An 8,402-nucleotide genomic window follows, 5' to 3' on the forward strand; every position below is an offset into this window, starting at 1 on the left:
GTTTTGACGACAGTGTTGTCAAATATATATTCCGAAAATGTAGGGGGAACTCTATAGAGAAACCTGCGAGCAAAAAGCAAGAAAACAGTGAAAAAATGGCCAAAACTGCATAGCGCTGCTTTAAGCTTTCATAACCATGCCTTACAAAATAAACAAAAAACATTACTGGTGTGCATCTTGAGACAAAACAATGGCACACACATATTTTAAGATATGACAGTGCAAGTTGCTTTCAGTTAAAACATCTCAAACATGCATTTTAGTCTGAAAATAGGCTTAAGCATTGTCTGTGAAACCGTCAATTGATAGCTAGCTCTAATTATCATAAGGTGAACACCCTCTAGTTCCTTTTCATTGAAAGAAACCAAAATAACATGTGAAGTTATTGAGTTATGTATATAATGACACTGTACAGCACACTTTACTCGTCTCACTCACACAAAAAGTGCATCACAACACACTGGAAGTACAAACAGAAATGCCATCTCAATTACTCCAAATAACACTGGTCTACACTTTATTAGAAGTCGTCTGCTTCAGAGAAAAAATATGACAGTTAGGACAAGTGATTGGCTACTGTTTCCAAGATATTTAATTTTTTACGTTTTACATCGATGTATATTGCGTAGATCTACTGTCGCCTGTCCTGTTTATAGGCTATAACACTTTAAAAATCAGCTATAATATAAATAAAATTTAGTTTGAAACTTATGTTCATATTTTATTCCTATTCAGTGTCTACTCGGAGCTTCTTGGCTTGTTGTATTCATTGGAGCATCTCTTGTCTAGTCTGCAAGCATTAATGGGCTCCGTTTGACTTTTAGAAATAACATGATGCAATTCATATTTTGTATGATGAAATACCAGCTTCAGATTGCATCATTCATTACTTTGTCTAAAAAGCAACTAAGTCCAAACCAACTCATAGATCCAGTCAAATATATATTTAAGTCATTTCTGGTTTAAGAATGTCTTTCTAAATGTAATGATATAATTGTTGTTGTGCAAACAGTTCAGACTTGTGAAGATGAGATCATTTACACAGAGCCAACGTTCCACGAACGAAAAGCACAGAAATCGGTAAGATAATTTTCTACTAATTTATGTTCTGTCTCTATCACTTCAGCAGATAAACACTGACTCAAATCACATATTACTCAATACACTCAAGAATATTATTATATATTTACAGTGCCCAACATGAGGCACTGATGACATTTTTCCTATGAAAATACTTCCTGTAACTGTCACAGTTTTTGAGAAGTAGATAAAGTAAGAATGTTTAACGGAATCAGGGTTACATCCGTAACTTAGAATTTTCTTCGAAATTTAAAACAAAACTGAAATAAGAGTGTGTTGTTTTATCAGTCAATCAGTGGCTGTTTACGGAAACTGCTTTAACTAGTCTTTCAAGTTAATCATGTGATTCTTCTTATGCTTTAACTCTGTTAATAACTTTTATATATCAGTTACACAAAAAGTATATTTGTCTAATTTGAATCTGAACTGTAAGATTTATTACCCCTGGACTAGGTTTCCAGTAGTTTTTTTCATTTTTTTTTCAGTAGAGCGTTGGCACTTGCAACGCCAAGGTCATGGGTTCGATTCCCAGGGAAAGCAAGAACTGATAAGAATGTAAATGTCTACCTTGAAAATTCAATGTAAGTCTCTTTGGATAAAAGCATCTGCCAAATGAATAACTGCTAGTTGGCAGAGACACAAACACTGCATCTGAACTTATACTGAGTAGGTAATACATTTGGATTTAAATTACTTCACAACCATTTAAAAACATGTTTTTTATCTAGTATGTCATGGTCATGTTCTGTTTAGTTTCTTTGTCATGTTTTTGTGGTCAAAAGTCATAAATGCAAAAAAGGGCAGAGGCTGCTTGTACAGTCTGTCCCCATCACTGTCAAAAATCAAACGCCCTCGCTAGCCAGAAATAGCACATGTTGTCATACTAAACATATTTTTGTTTGTTGTTATTTAATGTATGGTATGAGCAAGTAAGATAAGACTGTTGTACATACTAGCATTAGCATTTGCTCAATGATAGTAAAGAGCAACACACACACTGTCTTCATGTATTTGCCCACATCCTGAGCACAAGCGCCATACTTTAGCGCTGTTAGCAGCTAAACGCAAAAACAACAAAAACTCTTCTAAATCTCCAACGTAGCTGAACATTAAACACACACAAATATTTTCCTTTACGCTGGAGCATCTGTCACTGATGTGAACATTGACCACATTACTTGCACAAACACTAGATCTTCTGTGAAATCCTTTGTGTGAAACCAGGAAGTCACACGCGTCAAGGCCAAATAAATGTGTCACAGCCACAGGTCTGTTCTGAGAGGGTTACAGACGGCAGGGCAAAACGAATAAAAAACAACTAACCAACTGTGCAACATATAGGACAGTACATAGACTCGTCAACCTCTAAAGGGTAAGGATGCTTTCCATATCTTTTGTTGTTGATGTCAAAAGGCGGTGTCCAATCACTCTAAGGCAGAGCTTCACAAACAGCCGCAGTCTAGGCTAAATCAAGCACATATTATGGCCTGTTCTGAAATATTTTTCCCCATAATTCTTTTCCCATTTGACAAACGAAAACTAATGTTTTTTAACTATAGCAAGGTTAGACCCTTGTTTATATTTCACTGTATTCAGTGAATTATTTATATTGATTTCAGTCAGTTAGTCAGCTAGCAATTATCCGTCTATGGGAAAATGCGCTGATGATGCTCATTAAAAGAAGAGTGGATCTTTCACATTACAATGAAATGAAATGCAGTTCTGGTTCATGTGTCGTCCAAATACTTGAAATCTCTAGAACACCTTTGTTTTTCATTTCATTCATTCATTCATGAAACACTTCACTTGGCTCAAGGTGATATAATGCTGGGCCCCAGGTTGCTTTAAATAACACTTGTGTTGTTATATATTATTTATCTTGCATTATGTTAGTAATATGACGTGTAATAATATACATTTGTGCAATTCATGCTAATATGTCAATATTTGATTTGAATGAAATTCCCTCACCTATGGAAGGTAAACAATTTTATAAAGTAAAGTGATGTCATTATTTGATCTCTAGTGTAAAATGTGCGTCCCGAAGCAAAACCACTGAGAACCACTGATAGAGATTGTTTTTTTTTTTTTTAAGGTATATTGTGTGATTTTTTTTATTTTATTTGTATTATTATAACATTTTTTTTTTTTTTTTTTTTTTTTTTTTTTTACAGAATGGTAAAGAAGAGGATCACACAGAGTACGCACCTGTCGCCATGAGAAGATCATTTTTTTCCAGCTGTGTGACGCTTTCACTAGGAACCTCTGATGACAACCTTAGCTGAGTCTGTGGAGACTGCTGAGAATCACCACATGTAGCACACATTATAAACTATTGACATTATATACAAACTTCAGATTTTTATTCTCAGCAAGGCATTTAACAATTTTGGACTGGTTTAACTTTGAGTATTATTTGGAAATCCCAGCAGACACACAGCAGGATCAGAGGGGTTTGAAGTGAGAGGGGTTTGAAGTGAGATATTCACAGATGGATTCATGAAAGGCTAAAGAATTATTCTCCTAACTTTACCATCATCAAAATTGTATGGATCAATTAAGCATTCTCAAGTCCGACTCTTAAAGCCTCACATCCGACTGTGTATTTACATCTCCCTTTTCTCTTTCTCTTTACACCTGTAGTCAGAAATGTGGTTTGACCTGATGGACAAATATAGGTTCTGCATGAACACGTGGTTTACTGTAAGTAAGTAGCCTATTTTTACAAACAGGAAGATTTAAATCTTCACATATTGATTTCCCTAAACACCACACTTTCTTTCCAGTCACGTGAATGCTTCACTTTGCTTCACTTTGACATGTAGGAATGTTTGACGGGGTTATGGATGTTCAAGTCTAATTTAACACACACACACACACACACACACACACACACGCGCACACACACGCACATTCTTGTACATCTATCTTTATGAGGACATTCATTGACACAATGCAATCTCTAGCCGCTTACCCTTACCCGCCTGACCCGAACCCTTACCCTAAACCGACCCTTAACCTCATTATAACCTTATCCCTAAAACCAAGTCTTGACCCTCAAACAGGCCTTTAAAGGGCTCTCAGAAAGTGAGGACCGGACAAAATGTCCTCACTTCACTCTCTTTGTCCTCACTCCAATGGTCTAAAACTCAAACTGGTCCTCACAAAGATATTGTACAAGTATACACATACACACATGCTATATTATGGCTGCTTTATATTTGATCTGCCACGTGATGGCGCTGTTTTAGACACTCCTGATGCTTTGAAACTTTTCCTAAAACTTTCAGCGCTTTAAAAGGCTTTGTTTCTCCATTCCTAATCGGAAGTGTGTGGTTGTTGTCAGTTTGTGTCTGCCAATAAAATGTGGTTGAAGGGCATTTTTTTCCCATTACTGTTTAGATGAAACTAGTTTGACTTCCGCTTTACACAAAACAGTTTTAGCCTACTACATAAAGTAGGCCTATACTGAAAATCAGTGCTGTTTGACTGAATGACTGAACATAACATTCATTCCAAGGCAAAACACAAAACAGTAATTACAGATTTTGTAACAGCACATTTTGTTCTCAGACAGGTTTAGCGATGTTATCATTGTTACAGAGTTTTGTCTTTGTGTGTAAGGTTCTGCCATCATGTGACTGATATTAAATTTATATCAAAAGGTTATCTCACCCAAAAATTAAAATGGTCATAATTCACTCACCCTCATGTCGTTCCAATCCACACCTGTAAGACTTTATTATTAGAGAGCAACAGACAATCAACTCTATCAATATCCTTGACTGAAATTTACACCTTTCTTTTTTTTGAGTTCATTTTATGATATTGATTTAATTGATAAATATCTCTATCTGGTGGGGTTTTTAAGGAAATGCATCAGAGCACTGTGAACTCAACAGGAAACATGTTCACAGGAAAACGGACTAATGTGTTAATAACATTATTCTTGTGAACAGCACCTTTTGTGATATTTATTGATTCGGAACGAATAATCAAACTGCCAAAGTCACGTGATTTCAGTGAACGAGGCTTCGTTACGTCAGAGCTTTGAATGGCTGCCGCTAGGGGGCGATGCTCTCTGTGAACCCATGAGTCTCTCTCTATCATTTTTATATATTGTTGGCATTTGATTACACATTTTTATAATAAAAATGAAGAGTTGTAGTTCATGGTCTCTTGTTTTGATTAACCAAGCTCTCCATAAAACAAGCAAAACAAGCCCTCCAATTTAATAAAATATTACTTATATTACAGCCATTTAAATGTTTAATGGTATTGGTATTACATGATTAGTTAATATTCTGTGGTAGATTACACCTTCAACGTTTACAATGGGTTTGTAGAAGGTGTTTTATGCATGTTTGGACTGAGTTTTTGTTGCAGTTACACGATTGTGACCAGCAGGGGTCGCCAGCGTGTGGAGATTCGAACGATTCGAAACAGTGAATCATTTTTTGAATCAGTTTGTTCAATTGATTCAGTTTCAAAAAGCTCCATAGTTTCTCCCAACACTAGTCTATAATGAACTAAAATAAGACATCTACTTGAAAAGTGCGCTGCCTCCTGCTGCTTTTTTATAATAATAATAACTAACTCAATTAAAGACAGACTTCTTTGGTTTATTAGGTTAAAAAAGAAACTTTTTACAGAGAGATACTCTGGTGGTAGTGAATCACACCAGCTAAACACACCAGGAAAGTACTATACAAATATTTTTTTCAACAGATCATAAAGATTGTAGGTCTGGATAATATGTCTGGATTCATAATGTAACATGAAAACAAACAGCAGAAGAACATCATTGATTCTCACTTTCACTCATAAACAGTGGACAAAAACACACATCCTGATTTCTCCACTCACACACATTTTGCACCATATGACTCAAATAATAGCATTTCATGTTTTATTCAAAATATTGCTTTGGCTTTCAAAAATACAGTTTTATATAATAATGTGGTATTTGCTTAGTCAAGAATAACATTATTGACAAAAATGATGCATTGCTAAACCATATACTGCAACTGACATGCAATCATATTTCCCCTTATATTTAGCCTACAACTGAAATGGTTCCTACTATATAAGAGTCATTTCTGAGTGGTGTGTGATATAATAGTTTTACTGTATTAAGAATCACTAATAACAGCTGGTGAAAGTTTAGTGCATCAGTGATGAAATCATTTATAACTCAATGATTCAATAGTTTAGTCCATGATTATTTCTGATAACACACACACAACATATTTTAGAGAATAGATTCCATCCGCTATAAGTGAATCATGTTTTAATATTATTTATCACATACAGTAAAGATAGAAGTCAAGTTTTTCCACAGACTATTGATGTGGTTTAAAAAAAAAAAAATTAAGACTTTTAATAATTCATTGAATTTAATTTAAAACATCTTTTATTTTTAAAAGATATCATTTAAACTTTTAAGATTATACTTTTAAATAAATTTAGCACTACCAAAACATTCACAATGTCTCATCCTGATCACTGAATACAGCTCTCTGGCTCAGTGCTGTGGTGCTGTGCTGGTTCTGTGGGAGTGAAACACTTCAGGAAACACTCTGAGATTTTATATTTAACATTGCATTTTTGTGACCCCATTCATATGTGGTATGAACATTGATGTGTTAGGAGCTTACTTCTTCATCTCTCTAAAAAATGTAAGATGATTTTATTTTATGTTTTTGTTTATCTAAACTAAAATAATTGGTTCAGTAGATTTTTAGCAAGATATTTATTTTATATTATATATTTATTATAACCATTTAGTTTATATACTTTTAAAGAACAGCATGTTTTTTTAACTTTAGTTAGTGTAATATATACAGCATTATTAGAAAACCTCTTTTTCTCACTTCCACTGTGCCCAGCAATCGCCCTGTGCTCTGGAATGCGGAGGGTGTGGGAGGGGGGGGGGGGCTGATGCATGTGACACACATCCTGATATATATAACTCTCATAACTTCCATTAGTATATCACACACACACATCCTGATGTCAGAGCTCAAAAATAACCCTCATAACTTAAGTTCAAATATTAATCAATGGAAGCCCCTATACTCACAAGGTCATAAATAACCCACATTTTCATCAATGGATCCCTTATACTCACAAGGCCATAAATAATCCACATTTTCATCAATGGATCCCTTATACTCACAAGGTCATAAATAATCCTATTAACCAATTAATCAATGGTCATAGGTCATTTCCACCCACCGGAGGATACAAGGTCAAATGTCAGCGAGAGGGTAAGGTCACCACTGGGCAGGTCAACACTAGGGCAAAGTCAGGGCAAGGTCAAAGGTCAACCCATAAATCAATTAGAGAGGCCATCAATAATTTTGAAATAAGGTGGGTCTTATACTGACAACGTTTCTTTAGTCATTCGGCAGTCTTGCAGCCTGAACCCCTGCAAGAAACCCACCCTTACAAAGTCAACGCTCAAATTTGTCATTAGTCGAATGAAACAGAAAAAAACAATAATGTGTTAACAAATGTGAATCATCGACTAGGAAGTAATGCTTCAGACTTTTTTTAAAGGTTGATTCCACTCTTTAGGTATGTTTCAACAAGAGATTTTTTGTGAAGTTACATAACATAAAATTGAAAGGTTACAGTTAATTGTACATTTACAGTTAATTCAGTTATTTATTTTTTTACTTGACTAATAAATGTCTAGCAATTTCAATGAAAATTAATCAAGATCATAGTAAATAATTTAAAACATACTTAAGTACATACAATAGGCAAAGATGCAAAAAGAGGCCTGCACACACTAATAATGAAAATAAAGACACTTAATGTGAGATAAAAGCCACTGCTCTACTGAAAATTGGCAAGCCTTTCGGTCACATCATGTGACCTTTCTCAATGTATTATATTCTTGTATAAATAATTTCTTTAATTTATACACAAACAAACTTTCTCTGCATGCATGCATGCAAAAAAAGAGAACACAAATACAGCAGTATAAAATGATGTGTACATTTTTGAGGCAAATTAAAAGAAACCAGAAACAATGTATAACAACTAACTGACATGATACATGATCAGCATTAGGATATACAAAGTATTGTCATTATATTTCCATTTAATATCCAAAGTAACACTTTCAGAAAAGGGACATGGTATGCTAACTTGCTAATATTACACTTCCTAAAAAGATACACAATTCTCAAAAGTTTAATAATGCTAACTAGAGAAAGCACAAGCAATAGTAATCGACATACTATCAATAGGGTTTAAGTGCCAAGATTGCCCTAAACCTCTTGATTAATTAAATAAAGGTATCAGAAAAATCA

The 8,402-nt window shown here is 34.5% G+C and overlaps 1 long non-coding RNA gene across 1 annotated transcript; it reads left to right on the forward strand.

The window, feature by feature from the left end:
• Positions 1–621: 621 nt before the first annotated feature.
• On the forward strand, positions 622–8,040 carry LOC309476396. Its single transcript, XR_014198102.1, has 3 exons — positions 622–1,080; positions 3,255–7,213; positions 7,262–8,040. It is a non-coding gene; the product is annotated as an uncharacterized lncRNA (long non-coding RNA).
• Positions 8,041–8,402: the final 362 nt, after the last annotated feature.

The sequence above is a fragment of the Leuciscus leuciscus genome (genome assembly GCF_965113295.1).
Source record: "Leuciscus leuciscus genome assembly, chromosome: 15".
NCBI classification, from domain to species: domain Eukaryota; kingdom Metazoa; phylum Chordata; class Actinopteri; order Cypriniformes; family Leuciscidae; genus Leuciscus; species Leuciscus leuciscus.